At 44.6% G+C, this 17908-nt stretch overlaps 1 pseudogene; it reads left to right on the plus strand.

The window, feature by feature from the left end:
* The window catches only part of LOC119278180, a 4654-nt pseudogene extending 2526 nt beyond the window's left edge, over nt 1-2128 (plus strand).
* The last annotated feature ends 15780 nt before the right edge of the window (nt 2129-17908 follow it).

A 17908-nucleotide genomic window follows, 5' to 3' on the forward strand; every position in this document is an offset into this window, starting at 1 on the left:
GGGGTGTTCTTTCTGGAAAGACAATATTTCTTTCATCCTTTTGCATTGAAATAACAAATTGGGGGGTAGTCGATTTATTTTGTTTAGGTTCCTGGGCATTTCCCTTAAAAGCAGGGACGTCATGTACATGGACTCTTATTCTTCTTTATTATCTGAAAAAGGTACTCCCTCCGATCCATATTAATTGTCACTGATTTAGTATCACTGATAATTAATATGGATTGGAGGGAGCATTACATTCTTAGTTATTCTATCTCTCATGGTGCAAATGTTTCCAAGGTATAGCCTCATACAATACGAAGTAACCTTTTTGGACATAGGACATGCAAAAAGGAGTTGTTGGCGTAAGTATCTACTCCTACTGGAGTTACCCACTGACAAATTCCACTGTGGATTTAGATGCAACCCAGAGATGTAAAGATTTCTTCTTTGGCTGGTATGATATCATGGCTCCATTTTGTCACTGGAAGCATTTAACCTACATGATCCGTGCACGGTTGAGATCTCAAGTGCGGTACTGGCAGGATATTAAATCCATTGGTGTTTGGAGACTACCCACAAGTAATGAAGAAGAATGTTGGCTCTCGCCTTCCATCCTTCACGGAAGTTCAGTCCGAACTTATCAAGGGTTCTTTAGATTTTATTGGAATAAATCACTACTATTCTCTCTACGTGAATGATCGCCCTCTAGAAACAGTCATTCGAGACTACAACACGGACATGGCAGTTGATTTAAGGGGTAAGTATCTCTTTTGGATTCTGATACTAGTATTGCTGCTTAACTGCTCACAGTTGTGTGTTGTGTTGATTTAAGGGGTAAGTATCATGTTTTCCTATCACCAAGTTATGTTTTCGGCCACGGTACTACATCCCACAGAGCATGCTATCCGTTCAACACATTCTACACTCGTGTATGTAACAGAAAAGAGCTGAACGTACTATTCTAACTAGTGATTCCTTTGTATGATGTAGGTTCTAGGACAGGACCACTGGTTAGTCCGGTAAGACAATTTATGTCATCAATGTTTTTTGGCAAAGAAGTAGCTGAAAATGCAGTTATTTTGGTCATTCCCCATGCATCCATTTGGGTTACAAGTTATAACCTATATATTGAGAACTTAATCAAGAGATTAGAAAAGAAGTACGTACACTTAAAAACCTAATAGCATAAGCTTAACAGTAACTAACCTTTATTCGAGTGCAGAGTGCCCCACCAAATGTCCCAAGTGACCCCAGGGGTTGCAACTTGTACTGGAGTACCTGAAAGAAACCTATGGGAACCTTCCCGTCTACGTCCAAGAGAATGGCAAGCAGAATTTCCAGCTAGTTTCTGTTGACAAACACAGTTGCATCTTTCTTTACTCGTGTGGTCTGTTTCAGGTATGGCATCAGCCGACGACGGTCTAGATGACGCCGAGAGGATCGGTTTCCTGAGCAGCTACATGGAAAGCACACTAAACGCAATTAGGTGCGTCAAGATCAAATTAAACATATACCCATTCTTTGAGCATTGACTTTCGAAACATATACCGTTGGTTCATGTCAACAGCAGTGGAATTCAGAAAGTTAAAATTTCCAGCTTGCCCTCAATGCAGATACTCAGGGACAGAGAAAGACAATATTCCACCATGTGATGCATGATGCTCTCTTTGTTGTGCAGGAACGGGGCCAACGTGAGAGGCTACTTCGCCTGGGCCTTCATGGACCTGTTCGAGCTTCTGTCGGGCTACCAGTCGAGGTACGGGTTGTACCGCGTCGACTTCGCCGACGAGAGGCGGCCGCGGCAAGCCAGGCTCTCGGCTCGCTGGTACTCCGGCTTTCTCAGGCACAACGGAACCACTGCGCTCGTGTCGAGAGGGACGCAGGAGAAGCTAAGCGTCGTGTCCTACTCCCGAGCCCGGAGCAACCGTGTGTGCCTGATGCGGCGGGCATGGGACATGCGCATGCTCCTGCCTAGTTTTTCTGTACAACATACCCGTACTCTTCAATCCTCTCCAAGAGAGGTTTAACCAAACAAGGCCTTAAAGAGATTTGAAGGGGCTTGAGGGGGAATTTGATTTATTCCATTGCAACTGAACAAGATTTTTCCTTTTTTCATATTCAAAGTATGAGATTATTAACCAGGCCTGACACCCGGTAACCGAACAAGGTGTTAAGTAGTAGAGATACGTTGCCGTTTTCACATAAGAAGCCTAGTTATTTAATTGTTCGACTTGAAAAAAAAAACTGATTACTATTGGAAGTACGAATTCTTGTGTAGATTCTTCCGTTAGGGTGTCGAGCTATATATTCCCTCAGCAAAAGAAAAAAGGGTGGCGAGTTATATATGTAGTAGTGAAGGTTTATTAGGGCATCTCCATCGGCAACCCGTAATTTTCTTCTGTATCTGTCCAAAGACACAGGGGACCAGTTCGCGGACACGGATGCGGGAGGAAGCCATTCAACGCTAGCCATATACATTTTGACAACAGTTCAAACTAATCGGACGATATTCGTTCAAACACGGCCAGATTTTATATAAACATGACGAATTTCATTACTAGGTATAATTACCTAACCTAAATGGTCGCATGCATCCGTTCCTCATGTCCGGCCATGAACCAAGAGAACTGAAGCTTCGTCTTTTCCAGCTCCGCCTCGGCGCTCTCCAGCTCTTTCTCTGTAACCTCTGCCACCGGAGCCACGGGAAGAGAAACTGTCCGCCTCCCCGTCGCCGTCAAGCGGCTAATCGACCGACAATGTTCCGCCCACCAAGTTTGGCTTCAACGGGAGGGGAAGAACGGTGCCCTTCCAGGGACCTAAGCGGCGGCGACCTACCGTGCACTACTCTTCCTTCTTGCTGACGGCGCCCGCGGACGTGTCGGCTTTGTGGTCGCCACGGCAGGGCGCGGCTTTGGCGACGTCCTCCTCGTCGTCAGTCTCGCCGAACACCGCCTCGTCGTCGAAATCCTTGCCAGCGACTGCCACCCGCTGGCGGTATCGCCAGCGGGCGAGGCGAATCTCGCGGGCGGTGCGATACGACTCGAGCAGTGCCTCCTGCTCCGCCATATCCGCGTCCGACGCGCCCATCCTGCCGGCGGTGGGCTGCTCCTCCGCATGCACATGCTTCTGTAAGAGGTGGTGGTTGTAGGCGGCATCGACATGCGCATCCCGAAACTGCTCCTACCGCACCATGTCCATGTAATGGGCACGTGACCTGCCGATGGTCATGGTGCAATGCACCGGCGAGGGTGGCACGGACGAGGATGGTAGCGCCGACTCATCGTCGGTAGTCACGTCCTCCATTGGAATGTCATCGTCCTCCAGCTGCCTGCTGGCCTGCCAGCCGGCAACAATGGCGACCATCTCCTTCTTCTGGTCCGGCATCAACCCGTCCTAGAGAGCGTTGGTGGGGGAGGAATCTATGGTGGGAGTGGTGTGGAGAGGGATCGGAGGCGGATGACTGCGGGTCTGGCCTGGACAGCGGTTTATATAGCAATGGCGGGCGGCAGATGGACACACGGGTGGCGCCAGAGGAGATGCATCGGCAATCGCATGCCATCAATGTGGACGGTAGACGGACGGACGATCGACCGTCGTGTCGTTTGAACACGGAGCAGTCTCCTGCATCGGGAAGCGGCGTGGGTGGCGCTCTCTCGGCCGGCACGCCGCTTTAATGCCTGCACCAGTGAGCGGTCGCATCCGCTCTGGTCCGGCATGAATGCGGGACTAACGCTCTAGACCAGCATTGACCATTTTGGCCGCGCGGGAGGCGGGAGGGGTTTTTCGTGGGCTAGGGCAGTCAGGAAAGCACTTGCGAGCGGTCTAGACTCCCGCAAAGCCCCCCTCTCCCCCCACACCATTTGTCTTCGGTTTGCGATAGAAATCGCGCCCGAATCGTACCGCGGATTGATACAGGATCGCGTTTGATGGCTTTCGCTATCTGGATAGCGTGATCCAGACAGTTGCGTGAAGTTTAAGAGTGTGCGTTGGACATGCCCTTACCTTGCAGGGAATGCAACATCGTTTGCACCGAATTAGATGTATGATCAGTATGGGCACGTTTGGTTACCTGCATCATTTTTGGGCACTTTGCATACTTGTCCCAACTGGGCCTGGCTGAGCATATGCAGGCAAAAAACCAACGTCTGCATGTTGATTGGTTACCTACATTGCATCAAGGCCCAGATGGCTGCAACTTGTTTGGTTGCCTATGTTTGTGCTTTAGGTGTGAGCAGATGCAAAGCTCAGTTGTTTGGTTGTGTGCAAGTAATTGATCCGCTCACCCCTTTCAAATGTGGTGGAGCTACCACCCATTTGACAGCACACAACACACTATGATCAATAGCAGCACAAAAATAGCAAGAACAAGCAAAGAACAAGCAGATCATAAGCTACTAGGCATTAGTTTAAAACAGCAGGGCATCCCATGCCCCTACTAGACCCCAGGGTGCTGCTCCCTGGGCAAAATATGGACATGTTAACAAAAAAAGAGACAACTAGGCTTCAGTTCAAACCTACACTACTTTAGTTCAGAGTACTACGCATGGTTCAGAGTTTCAGACTACACAGACGAATCAGAGGGCCTGAGTGATGTCCCTGACACAGCTGTGCTTCGTGCACCGGACAGTGCGGATGTTGGAGTTGTTGGCATTGTAGATCTGCACCTTGAGCACCAGGCCGAAGAGCTTGAAAACTACAAGGTTGCCTGGGATGATCTTGTGTCGGCCGCAGAAGTACTCCCAGCCGCGCCCCAGCACCATGTGCCCCTTGAACATCTGCACCTGGACCCAAAACTCGCACCACTTGTTGGCGGAGAGGCTGACGACGCGAGGAGAGTCGCTGACCACCCATTGCTTCATCATCGGCCTGATTTTACGCGGGATGATGAGCATGGCATGTCCTCCTGGTCAGTGATCTACACGTAGAACCTCATAGGTTCCCGTGCACCCTCCTCGTGGCCGGTCCTCGGCCTCCTTCCAGCGCCCAGCGGCATCCTCGTGTACTCCAACCTGCCTGGGAGCACAACCCTCTTCAGCCACCTGTTGGTGGGGATCAGGTCCTCCGCATTCTCTGCACCGGCAACGACCTGTGCACCACCGCCGGCTGTGTCCCACTTCGTCTTCATTATCTTGTCAGCAAGATGGACATCACTTTAGCAACACATATGACACATGATGAAAGCTAACAAGTAGGCCATCATGTATGCTCACAGAACAAAGCTTACAATGATCAGTGCTAAGTACTAACACATTATCAGTGCTACTCTGATCAGTGCTTACAGTTATCAGTGCTAACACTGATCAGAAGAAGCCACCACTCACATGTCCTACTTGCACCTACTATTTTTGGCATTCAGGTATGTCCTACTTTTCATGCCACATGCACTCACGTACCCTAGCAACAAGATCAACATAACAACAGCAGCAAGAAGAGTAGCTTCAACAACAACAGCAAGAAGAGTAGCATGAACAACAACAGTAAGAACTAACAACAGTAGCATATACACTAGTAATAGCACCAAGAACAAACAATGTGGCACTACAGGCTAACAATTTGGCAGTAGAAAGTAACAATGTGGCACTAAAACGATGCAAATTACCACTACATTATGAACAATCTAGGCATGTCGGATGAACAAAGTAAGCATGCACTCTTGTTCATCCCCAAAATAGTGGATTCTCATCGAATCTGGTCGAATCTAGTAGAATCCAGTTAAATCAGATCAAATGTACGGGCCACAATCTAATCTAACACCCTATGAACTACCCTAAGAAACCCTAACTAAGAAGTAGAGGGGGATTTGAGAGCTTACAATTGGGGTTGCCGGTGTCGCGTACGCCGACCGTGGTAAAAACCTTGGCGGGAAGAGGGGTGCTGCCGTCGCTGATGAAGAGGGCCCCGCCATTCCTAGGGCCGCGTCCATGCACCTTGGCCTGCGTAGGCTCAAAGATGACACCGGCGTCCTCAAGCTCTCCTCCCCTTGCACTAGGCGTAGAGGAGAAAACCCTCGTATGGGGGTAAAAATACCCCCATAAGAGGGGCCTGCAAAGGACGGCGCCGGCGGGTATTGGATCCCCGCGATGTTTGAGCCGATGGACAGGACCACTGACGGTGTCCTGGACTAGGGGGTACTCACCATATCGTCTCCCGATCAGTTAGATTGGGCCGAGGACCCCCATGGTCGTATACTCATGGGCCAGTTCGGACAGTTGATGCATACACGAGGAAGATTCCCATGTGATAGGTGGTCTAGTTGTTAGCAAAATTTAAAAACATGAATTTTCGACTTTTTTGCAAAATCTCTCGAGAATTTATAAAAATGGGCATAACTTTTGCATACGAACTCGGATGAAAAAGTTTTTTATATGAAAAATCATCTATTCGAAAAGTTACATCCGAATTTAACTGGGGGAACCCCCGTTAAACATTTTCAAAATCCTCAAAAACCTAACAGAAAAAAAGATACGGGGCTTTTAAGATCTGGAGAGGCAAAAAAGTCAAAAAAAATTCAAACTTACTAATGGCGCACCTGCCCATGGTGCGCCATTACTATCTTCCCGCCTTCAAAATTCAAAAAAAAAAGTTACTAATGGCGCACCTGGCCATGGTGCGCCATTAGTATCTTCCCGCCTTCAAAATTCAAAATAAATCAAAAAAAAGTTATTAATGGCGCACCTGCCCATGGTGCGCCATTAGTATCTTACCGCCTTCAAAATTCAAAATAAAAAAAAATAGTAATGGCGCACCTGCCCACGGTGCGCCATTACTATGCCGTATATATGGCTGGGCGTGTCCTTTCCTCCTTACCTTTTCATTCTTCTCCTCCACTCCACCTCTCCTCCACTCCACCTCTCCTCCACTCCTCCACCCCATCTCTCCTCCACCATACTACCCTCCTCCTCTCCGGCGACCTCCTCCTCCTCCTCTCCGGCGACCTCCTCCTCCCTCCTCTCCTCTCCTCTCCTCCCCTTCCCTCACGGTTTCTCCTCCCTCCTCTCCGGTGAGCTCCTCCTCCCTCCTCTCCGGTGAGCTCCTCCTCCCTCATCTCCGGTGAGCTCCTCCTCCTTCCTCTCCGGTGAGCTCCTCCTCCCTCCTCTCCTCCCATCCCCTCATGGTTTCTCCTTCCTCCTCTCCGATGCTCCGGTGAACTCCTCTCCGGCGACCTCCTCCTCCTCTCCGGTGATGTAGGCGAGCGCCTCTGCGGTCACCTCCTTCTCCTCCTCTCCGGCGAACTCCTCTCCGGCAAACTCCTCTCCAGCAAAAGAACACGGCAAAAGAACATACAAGATCCAAAAACGGGAACAAAATTTGTAATAATATCATGCAAAAAACAAGCAAAAAAACGAGAAAAAAATGGCAAAAAAATCGCGATCCAGATCTAAATTCAAAATTCAAAAATAGCAATGGCGCACGATGGGGGTTAGACGGTGCGCCACTACTATTTTCCAGCCTTCAAAATTCAAAAATACTAATGGCGCACCGTGGTCTATGCTAATGGCGCACCAGTGGCCTATACTAATGGTGGTGCGCCATTAGTATACCAGATACTAATGGCGCACCACTGGTGCGCCATTAGTAAAAAATACTAGTGGCGTATACTAATGGCGCACCAGTAGTGCGCCATTAGTAGGGAAAACTGGTGCGCCATTAGTAGGCCTTTTCCTAGTAGTGACATGGACGACCCCACCAAAGAATGGCATGATATGGCAAGGAGAGAAATCTTGAAGAGAAGACTGGTTGCGTCAGCCAGTGCGTGTTACAGTGCCGGAGATGTTTTCTCTGCTCCATATGGTGCCAATGTCGATTATTTCGATGCAGGAGTTGGAACAAGCGCCCGAGGTGGATTCTGTGATGGCGATGAACTTCAAGATGGACTCGATGGCACGGAGTGAAAATCGACCAAGATGATGCCGGACGTGGTCATCACTTTTGCAAGACCCTCTTTTGCAATTGTTCTACTAAACCAAAGCTTTTATTTGCACGTAAACTGTGTTATGTTGTTTGAATTTGAACTTATTTGTCGAAACCGATGTCAAATTCGAGAATTGGGCGTCTTCAGTTTGTGGGTCGACGCGGCAGTGCCCGAGTAGACCCTGCAAAATGTCGACCCGTAAAAAAAATATTCCACGAATATCCTTTTATACGGGTCCGTTTGGGGGTCTGCCTCTGCGGCCATCCGCGCCGACCCGCAAAGGCCTTTTTCCGAAAACTGCAAACACGTTTTGCGGGCCGACGGGATGCGAGGTCTGCTAGAGATGCTCTAAGAAAACGCATTACTTCAATTGGACTTGCAAGCAAAACAACCAAGCAAGACTTGGTGATCAAGAAAGGACTCCTCCCCACTGGCGTATTCGGCTAGGACTCTTGTTATCCTAGGCCTCCGGTACATTATATAAATTGAGGCTAGGCTAGTCGATAGATAGGCTAGATCATTATGACATTACTCATCATACCTCTAGGGTTTAGACCACAACATATGATCTCGTGGTAGATCAACTCTTGTAACCTTATATTCATCAAGATCAATCAAGCAGGAAGTAGGGTATTACCTCGATAGAGAGGGCCCGAACCTGGGTAAACATCATGTCCCCTGTCTCCTATTACCCATCGATCCATGACACACAGCTTGGGACCCCCTACCTGAGATCTGCCGGTTTTGACACCGACAATGGTGCTTTCATTGAGAGTTCCGGTGTGTGATCGACAAAGGATCAATGGCTCGACTGCAGATCAACTGCGACGTCGGCTTCTTTGTTACCGGCTTGACTAGTCACCTTGGCTTGACCGAGGACTGCGCCCTACCTTCGATCGTCATGTTCGGATGAGGGCCTTCATCAACATCAACTCCGATCTCTATCTAGATCATGGAGGAATCATCCATGAAGCTCGGGGGCTCAATGTCAACATTGCCCTCGGACGTCCGTGCTGCTTTTCTAGACAGCGAACTTGTATCCTCCACCACTGCCTCCTCAAGTGTTGTTTTAATGATTGCTTCGATGGAATTGTGCGGAATTGAGTCTACAGCAACCCTAAAAAAATTCGTCGAGTTTTGATGGAGGAATCTCTGCCAATCTACGATATACCGGATCCCTGTCAAATCTGGACGGGAATCTGGACGAGTTTAGGGCGTGATCTCCAGAGCCCAACTTGGAGGTCCTTTGGAAAATCCAATCGTTTTCATCTGCTGTGGAATTCCCATATCTACCACTCCTCAAAATTTCAGCTCGATCCGACCGTCCAAACTTCGGGAACCTTCCGATTAGTGCATCACTTTTCGGATCTGTTTTCTGCGCGAGAACGAATCCTATACGAATTCATCTTTTTTATGAACGGGATTTCAGACATCCTTTTTGAAGGAAGTTTTGTATGGGGTATTGTGTTTTGTTCCCAAACACATCCCGCTAATTTTAAAGTCTTTTCCAATATGATCTTCACCATCGCGCCGGTGTTAAACCAGCCCGACAATGTTGCTCTACGGCTGCCGACCTGCGCTAGACACATTGTCGCTTTGTTGAGCTGAGCTCAACTTCTTCGGATCATCATCTCGACAAGCCGAACAAGAGTTCGGCATCACGAAGAATAAATTCTCACCAACATTGCTGCCCCACGGATTACACGGAGCGGGCACACCGGCATCGCCGCACGGTCACTGCATCAAGCCAGCAGTGACCATGTCACAAGTTACGACCTGCATCGGCATGGCCGAACCGTTGCTTCATCGAGCCGATGTCCATCACGCCGAACTACTGTAACACCTCGACTGACATGGCAGCTGCAACATCTCCTTACCGACCTGCTCCGTCTCCTCGTCTGGACCGGGGGCTTCGTCATCCCTTCATCGACCTACTCCGGATACTTCGGCGTCGTCAACCGACCAACTTCGTCACATTAGCTGGACCAGGGGATTTGCCCCGCCAAGCCAACCTTTGCCAGCATTGCCATGCTGCCGCTCCATCGCTCACCAGGCAATTGGTGTGCCGATAAAGTCCCAATTTGGGGAGTAACCTTTTTTCAGATTGCTACAATAGATAAACCAGGTGCTATTAATCCTAGTAATTTTTTCTTCCTTGGGTTTATTTTTCTGAAAAATTATTACTCTGGTTTGTTCCATCATCTGTATACAGGTCTCTCAAATGATGGCCGCGTTAACGATGGTTGCATGATTGTTCGGTCTGTTTCCCGTTCGTAGTTCGGCGAACACAACGTCTAGAGCCCGGACCGCCCTACAAATTCAGGCTTTGTCACGCCTTCACTACGTCACGCCGACGCCCTGCATCGACATTGGCTTCGGCGCCAGGCCACATCTCTTTAAATAAATTATTTTTACGTAAAGCAATTATGCAAGGATTATGTATATACCTGGGCACCTTGCCTCTCTATCGTCGGATCGTGCTTAGCGGCTGATTTGGAAACCAATATAAATGTATCAATTGCTAGTTAATTTGGCAGGTTTTAATTCGTGGACAATCTCATGCATGCATGTCATGTGATATAAAGGCAGGGTATTAAGATGTGATAGGAAATAAAAGTTGACACTTACTACTTCCTTATATAGCATTTATTTCTTCCTTGTATAACAGATCAAATTGTACGCATGACGCATGATTTCATTGGATATATACGAACCCTGCGAATGTACATAATTTTGCTAGTAGGTATTACATGCCCGTATTAGATAGTTAGGAAACAAAATAAAATATAATAATTTAAAAATAAATTATTGGGTATATATGTACCCGCATATGTACATAATTACATTAGTAGATATTAGATACCCGTATTAGATAGTTAGAAAACAAAAACATGTACAGAATTTCATTACTAGGTATTAGATACTCATATTAAATAGTTAGAAAAAAATGTAATATTTCAAAAAATAATTTACTGAGTATATACGCACGTATGTACATAATTTCGTTACTAAATTTTAGATACCCGTATTAGATAGTTAGGAAACAAAAACATGTACAAAATTTTGATACTAGGTATTAGATACTCGTATTAATTTGTTGGAAAACAAAAATAGAATGTAATATTTCAGAAAATAATTTACTGAGTATATATACCCACGTATATACATAATTTTGTTAGTAAGTATACTCATATTAGATAGTTAGGAAAAAACACATATTAGATACCCGTAGTAGTTCAGAAAATAATAACCAAACATTAATACAATTTATTATATGGCAAGTCTTGCATGTTTAATAATAAAAAATGAAAAAAATGGAAGTATGGAAAGTCTTGCATTAAGAATAGTTAGGAAACAAATCAAACAGTCATTATGTAGCGATACATACCTAAAACAATCAAGGTGCCCGGGCACCTAGGTGTCGCGGATAATTTACCTATATATATATATATATATATATATATATATATATATATATATATATATATATATATATACTATTTTGATCACGGGAACAGAATAATATTCTGATACAACATGAACTTCCCGAGTAACGTGCCTGACCTTTCCCGAGTACTAGGTTGAACTTCAGCTAAAAGATGTCCAAATGGGGCTTGTAATATACCGTTGGAAAGCTATGGACACCAGTATCATGACTCAAGTTAATTTTTTGGCAAAATGTAAGCGATTTAATAGCATTTTTGAAAACCGTTTTTTTTCATACAAAAAACGTGAACCGTATTTTCGATCGCATTTCTAAACCGTTTATCGGAATGAGGTAAATAATATGGGGTTGGAAAGCTGCTGCAAAACCTCTCCTTCGACATGTTGAAAGTTTTCTCTAACTCCCTATGGATAAATAGTAATTTGGAAAATCATAAAATTTCGTAAACCGAACAGTCGAGTTCGTATTTTCAATGTAATTTCTAAACGGCTAATCCAATGGAGGCAAATGATATGGCGTTGGAAAGCTTGTGAAAATGCGCTACTTTTTCATGTTGAAAGTTTTTTTTAATTTGGAAGGGTTTAAAAGTAATTCAGAAAACGGTACAAGTTCCACCGAGTTTGTATTTTCAAGCTAATTTTTTAACCGTATGCCCGAATGCAACAATTAATAAGGCGTTGGAAAGCTTGAAGAAATGCGAAACTTTCTCGTATATATTGTTTCTCCCAATTCCTTACGGTTTTAAGTCAATTTTGAAAATGAATAAAAAACGTATTTTTGCAATAATTTCTACAAATTTTATCGGAATGGGGCAAATAATATACCGCTGAAAAGCTACGGAAAATGCAAAACTTTTTCATATTGATGGTTTTCTCTGATTCCTATCCGTTTTTAAATAATTTTAAAAACAGCGAGATCATGCGTTCTGCCTTTATCGCGAAATGAATTCTTCAAAATTGCACCACGTGAAGAACTTGAACTTTTCGGCATGTCTACCTGAACTTCACTCTGTTTTTCACGTGTTTTTTCTGCTCATAGATCTCCATCCACTGTTCGTAGCTCTCCATCCACTCACCGGAATTGAGAAAATGATATCTAGATCGAAAGCTGCTCTAAACACACAACTTTCCCATGTTGATCATTTTTTCATACTCATGACGGTTTTAAAAGTTTTTCATCTAAAATTCATTCAATGTAGTAGTTGAACTTCCTGCTGTTTTCACGTTGAACTTCTGTGACGTGTTTTCGTTTGTAATTTTCTCACCTATTCGTCAATGTTATACAAATGATATTCGTTTTGTACAAACCCTTCTCACAATAATTTTTTTAACATTCTCCGACCGAGGACTTGAACTTATAACAACAAAAAAATTGGACTTTGCCTTTTATTCATTTTTTTCTCTATGAAACACACACGTGATTAATATTTTGGACTTTGCCTTTTCTCTGTTATTTCAATTTGAACTTCACCTTTTTATATTCGATTTTTATACGAAAAAAATCGAACATGGAAATAGAAGGTGAACCTCTCTCGTAAGAATTTTTGAACTTCACCAGACAGAGCACTTAAACTTCTTTAAACAAACCTTTTAAGCTTTTATTTTTCTATACTTTTATTCTCACCTGAAATGCATTCCTTGTCGTACGTGAATTTCTCGTTGTTTTCACTATGAACTTCTGTCCCATTTTTGTATATACGTCAAATTACACGCAATTAAAAATTAGATGTCATTTTTTGCCATTTTAAAACATGTAATTGGAGGTCGGACGTCCTGCAATATAAATTCTGAACTGTCCACAGAGATGCACGTGAACTTCTTGCAACAAATATGAGTTTTTTATATACCTCGAACTTCTCTGCTATTTTAGATTGAACTTCTTAGTCTTATTCTTAAAAATATGTTTTCAAATAAGCATCAAACAATTTTTAAATTGAACCCCATACATTTTTCCTAGAAATGGAAAGAATTTTAGTTTTTCGTAAACATCAAACTACTCCCTTCATTTTATTTTTAACTTCTTTAATTTTATTCTTTAGTAACGAAGAAAAGTTGTGTTCTTTTAATAAATATCGAACTTCTATATTTTTAGAATTTGGACTTCTTGGTTTATTTGAAATACTTTTTTTCCATTTTTTGAAACCGTAAAACAATGTTCTTGTTCATTTGATCAGAAAAATTGAGTTATTTTAATAAATATCGAACTTCTATATTTTTATAATTTGCACTTCTTGGTTTATTTGAAATACTTTCTTTTTCCATTTTTTTTAAACCGTAAAACAATGTTCTTGTTCATTTGATTAGAAAAATTGAGTTTTTATAAACATCGAGCCGCTTCATTTTTTTAATTTGGCCTTCTTGGTGTTATTCATTAGTAATGGGAAAATCCCTAGTTATACCATAAACATAGAACCGCCGAGTTATTTAAAGTTGAACTTCTAATTCTTTTTTAAAAAAAGGGCAAATTTTGTTTTATAAACTTTTTGAACTTGCTAGTTTTTTTAGAACAAGTATAATTTCAAAAAAATTAACACTGAAATGATATGTTTTTTAATGTGAGCCTCTTGGTTTTATTATTAGAAACAGAAAAAAAACTGTTATTTTTACTAAGATTGAACTATTTCGTTATTTTAATTTGAACTTCTTTGGTTTTATTTATTAGAAACAAAAAAATGATTTTTTACCTTGCATGTTTAATTTTATTTGAACTTGCTCAGATAACACATTCGACCTTCTCGGATACAACATTTTGACCTTCGAAAAAAGCCAAAATTTTGACTTAAAGAGCATGTACAATTTTCTCCACATTTTTCAAGAACTTTCAAGAATAGCCAAAGCTACATCATCATATCTGGATTTCAGAGCAAATACTTTTTAGAAAAGAATATAAAATAATAAGGGCAATCTAGCTGAAGGAATCTGTGTTGAGGTGGAGTGAATTATTGAATGGTGATGAAGACCATCCCAAGAAAAAATCAATAGTGATAGCATCAACCACTGAATAATCCATCAACTCCACGTAAAGTTATTGTAGGTTCTATACATGTATATATCTAATTTTCTTTACATGTGACGGTGGCATTGGGCCTATCATATTTGTAGGAAATATGGTTTTGAGGCTCCACACTGGGAGGCCATCTCAAGAATACACAGGATGTGAGATCGCATCCATCTCCCTACCTCTGGTGAACTTCTTCCTGCCTCCATGGTGACCTTCTCCCCTGAATCTGTGGTGAACTTCTCCATCGACCTGTTCTGTCAGAGTTTTTGGTCTTTTTTTCTCTGATGGACATTGAAATATGTTAGTAATTTATATGCTGTCAGTACATGAACTTCTCACGCGCGCTAGAACAATTATTGAGATAGTAGATAAAGAGTAGGAGTAAATTGTAGCGGCCGTCACACTGACACAAGAGAAAACACCGTTAGAGAGCTAAATCGTCGTTGCACACATGTACTAAGAGAGAGAGAAGAGCAGTTGTGTGCGGCATAAGCGGACACATACGCAGAGAGCTGCAGCTGCACCCGCAGTAACTCATGGGCACTTGCGCTCGACATACACGCGCTAGGAGGCGGAGCATCAGCGAGTTGTGGACTGTAGCCAAGGCACAATTTGAACGGCGGCCGGGTGATGTCATGTGTGCGGCTGCAGAGAGACTAGCTGAAGAAGTTCAAAGAGGTGCAGGTGCTTGCGGAGATGGGAACTGCGGGTGGAGATGGAGGCGGTTGGCCGCAGCGGCAAGCTCAGACAGAGGGAGGCGCGTGCGTGAGGGTGCCACGTGGGCTAGCTGGAGTGGCGCGCCGGCGAGTTGGGGGTGGAGGCGCGCCGATGGGTTGGGCGTGGAGGCGTGCGGGGATGGAAAGATGCAGGCCCGCTGTGCTTTTTGTGGATCCTTATGCGGCGACCGGGAAGGTAAGTGGCGATGCACCGGGCGGGGCGGCGTGGATGCCGATGTGGAGACAGGATTTGGTCGGCTTCAGCCTGATCCATGTGTGTCGGCGCTCGGGGGTGACCTGCATCGGGCGGCGGCGCTCATGGTTGGTGGTGGGGCGCGCGCAGTCGGCCGCCAACGCCGGCGGGCTGGGTGAGCCTCGCCGCGCGGGGGTCTGTGGGGAGGCCGATGGGTGCGGGTCGGGAGGATAGGGATGGTGCGTGGGGGTGGGGGAAGGCAAGTGTTTTTCTTCTTTTTTTACTAGTTCGGGAGTTCGGGAACATCACCGCGGCTCCTATATAGGGCGCTGTGATCCAAATAACTATTCTAATCCTGGGATTAGAATAGTGATGTCCTATATATATATTATTTTCTGGACCGCACTGTTTTATGTATGCAGGTAATCGATTTTGACTGCGTTACGCGGTCACTTCGGCATCACCAGCAGACCCGCATTAGACTTCGGCCACCTCGGACACCTCGGGCTTGGGGGCTGGGACCTCGGCCATGCTGAGGACTGCAAACCTTGTCGGATCTGTCACAGATCAATGGGCATCTTCGTCCCTCCACAAGCCCGAATCGCGTCATCAACACAGAACACATTAACCACCTAAGTCGCTTTCATGCTCAAAGACCTTCAGTTTTAAATTTTGTTCGGTTCGACCAAGCATTATACTTTTTGACAAAAAGTTGTTTGTGACAAAATTCCTTGTCAAAACTTTGTTTGTGGCGCACAAATTCAAATACCTCGTTTGTTCGGAGGCTTCCTTTATGGAGCTTTTCCTCTTGCATATGATTACACTTGTATGGCTTTGTTCCTTGTTCGTGTATTAGACCACAATATGCACCATGTTGACTTAAGTGCTCCGCAAGCTGGGTTGCCTTGCTCCTGTGTTTACCCCTACGTTCCTGATTGTTCGGCTAGGGAGTAAAGGGAGCACCTCTGCGATTGTCACGATCGGGTCATCCGAGCTCGGACCTCAGACTGGGTGGAGCCGAAAGCTAGCGCTCTTATTGTTTTCAATCATGGTCGGCACACAACAGAACTCCTGAGTACAAAAAAATCTATTGCACAAGTCTCATAGTAACAATGAGCAACCGAAGAAAGGTATCGGTGGGGGTACTATTTTCTCCGAAGATGCTTCTTACGCTTCGTCAGTAATATAGCATAAGTTCCCTGAGCGTGCTTTGTCTGTTACAGCCTTATGGCATGATTGCCTGGTTATCAGAAACACCATCGGTATTCTCGACAGGTGGAGTACATAACACTTTTTGGCCCTTGACCGAAGAGGGAGAAGACGACGGTCTGTTAAGACGCGTTTAAAGTTCAGGTGAACACAAATATGATATAAGTACTTCGGTACATACAATCATTATACATAAAATTCTTTTATCCAACTTACTTGGGGGCTCTTAAAATTTATATGAGTTGTTCTATAGTAAATGTGTTTTCTTCTTGATCGTTGCAAAGTCTTTTTCTACCGTGCCTTTTTTGACTTGAGTGTATGGTAAATAGCCGGATAGCCTGTCTTCTCTCTAAAAGCCGCTCGGGTTTAGTTTGCTAAACTGACTTCGGAGAAGTACTCCGCCTTTGGGATAAGGAGCTTGAAGCCGTAGGCTGACCCATGTGAAGTCTTGAGATCGGATGTGTCATGTTAAAGCACGACAGAAGCACACTTTCTTTTCCAATTTTCGGATTGGCATCGAACACTTGATCTTGTCCGGACATCAAGTTTTTACTGACGTTTTTTGGTTTTCCAAGCTTATGGCACTTTTAAACTATTTGTGTGTTTCCAGCATAAGTCTGACAGCAACGCCGGAAAATATTGCTATATATGCATCGGTTTCGAATTGTGTCTTTGGTCAATAGTTGGGTTGCCCGGCTCTTGTGCTTGCCTCCTATGTTCCGCTTTGTTCAGCTAGGTGTGTAAAGGGAGAACCACTGCGATTGTGCTTCCAACTAGCATGGTTAAGCGCCTCAGTGGAGAAAGCTGAAAACTGACTGTCATAATAAGCGTAAACTGGTCAGAGATCCGATGACTGTATTAAACTATAAGATCGATAGAGGTCACCCCGTGTTAAATGACGGCGTTCATAACATTGGCCGAAGTGTTTACAGCTTGACCTCGACTGTCGCTGAACACTAACCGTGGGCTAGTTACTGGCCTCCCAACTTTAAGCTCCTATGACTAAGTGAAAGTTATAAAGCCCGCATATCTGATTGCCTCGTCTCCACTAACACAACCGTCTTCGGGCACCGAGACGTCGGCTAAGGATTATTTTGTTATTGCGAAAACACCCTGTGTAGCATCTACAAGGGGGTGGAAGCCGACGATGGGCCACTTTCAAATGATAAACGGTCGCAACGGAGTCAAAATAAACATATCATCGACGTTTGTACTTAATATACAAGAGCCGCCTTCCACAATCATCGTTATAAAGCCATAAATATGCATCAATTTGACTTAAGATTTTCGTCAAGCTGGGTTGCCTGGCTCCTGTGCTTACCCCTACGTTCCCGATTGTTCGGCTAGGCGGTAAAGGAACACCTCTGTGATTGTTATTACTGGGTCATTCCAGTTAGTACCTCAGACTGGGTGAAGCCGAAAGCTAGCAATCTTAAAGGATCACATTGGTC

This window comes from Triticum dicoccoides, chromosome 3B (genome assembly GCF_002162155.2).
Source record: "Triticum dicoccoides isolate Atlit2015 ecotype Zavitan chromosome 3B, WEW_v2.0, whole genome shotgun sequence".
NCBI classification, from domain to species: domain Eukaryota; kingdom Viridiplantae; phylum Streptophyta; class Magnoliopsida; order Poales; family Poaceae; genus Triticum; species Triticum dicoccoides.